Here is a 1450-nt window from a genome sequence, read left to right on the forward strand (position 1 = left end):
TCGGGAGGAAGGTCGGCCTTCCTCACTAAGTTGTACCACGAACACGTAACGACGGCGATCATGTGGGGCTTGAACGCGTTGCCTCCGGTGGCCACGGAGCCCAGGACGTTGTATATTTTTGACGTCATGAGGCACACGAGGCCATCGACTATCTTAGGCGCGACCTTATCGGTGAGGTCGTTCCGTCGGGGCTTTCGCTTTCGGTGTTGACCCCTCTTGCGCTTCCTTCTACGCGTTTCTTGGGGCTTCCGCGGCTCGATGACGCCCCCTCGAGTGCTCGGGTTCATACGCGGAGGACCGTTTGTCGGTGGGCCCTGGCTCACGGAAGCTAGAGGATCGACGTGCTCCTTCCGGTCTGCATTACTTCCATCGCGTTCGCTCAGCATCACCGGGGCTGACGGTGTCCCGGTGGTGCTCTCCTCCAGCTTCAGGCTTACGGAGGCCTCGACGCTCCCGTTCTCCTGCATTCGCGCAGCAGGAGTTCCCGTGCTCGCTCCCGGAAACGGGGGATGTATTATCGGACAATACCCCCCGGGTCCTTGGCGAGCACGCGGGGTCCGGTCTAGTCCGTAGGGATAAGACGGCTCACGCGACCGCGTGTACGTAACAGTCTTTACCCTTTTTTCGAACTACCGGTGCTATCTGAGCTACCTTCCTGGCCATCGGTGACCAGGTCTTCTTCGGGTCCTTGGCCGCGTGGGTCCGGACGATTCCCCCACTGCGACCGCGCGACGTCAGCGAAGTATTCGGGTACTTCCTGACCTTGGCCTGCGACGTCCGGTCGTCGCAGGATATGGGGGACGAGGCGAGTCGGGTCTCCATCGCGACCCTCCGTGGGTAGAGGATACGGGTCCTCTACCCAATCTTGCAGGTACATGATCGCGTTTTGTACCTGTTGGGGTAACCGAGAACGGTCTCGGTCCCCTCTCCCTCCTTGACGGGGATACCTTGTGTCCGACGGGCGGTAATCCGGTCGATCACGACGATCGAGTTCGTTACGACGATACCAGCCTCCGCGTGGGGCGAAGCGTGTGCCCCCACCCGAACGATTCGGGAAACCTTGATGCGGGGGGCGGCCCTCGCCGACCGGCTGCCGGAGGAGATTACGCGCTCCGCGGCGCGTCTCCATCTGGTAGCGGTAGTTCCTGTACGCCGTGAACATCCGTTGTTCCGGCGACAGGAACGGCCACGCGTACATGGCGTGTCCGTACGTACGGCATAGACAGCACACGTACGCGCTGCCATCCGTTGAGGCGAAGGTCGCTGCCTGACGCGCCTCCTCATCGGTAAGGAGGGGTACGCGAGGGGCTTCGGCTCCTGCATCTTGACTACAGATGTCGAGCTCTGCGACCCGGGGGTCCGTACCCCTTGCCACTCTTGGAGTGGCCGCGAAGGCGGTCGCGTAACTCGATGTCGTTCCGGTCGACATCGGTGAGGGGGGTCGTCCCCC

The sequence above is a fragment of the Chondrus crispus genome, genomic scaffold (genome assembly GCF_000350225.1).
Source record: "Chondrus crispus Stackhouse genomic scaffold, scaffold_376, whole genome shotgun sequence".
NCBI classification, from domain to species: domain Eukaryota; phylum Rhodophyta; class Florideophyceae; order Gigartinales; family Gigartinaceae; genus Chondrus; species Chondrus crispus.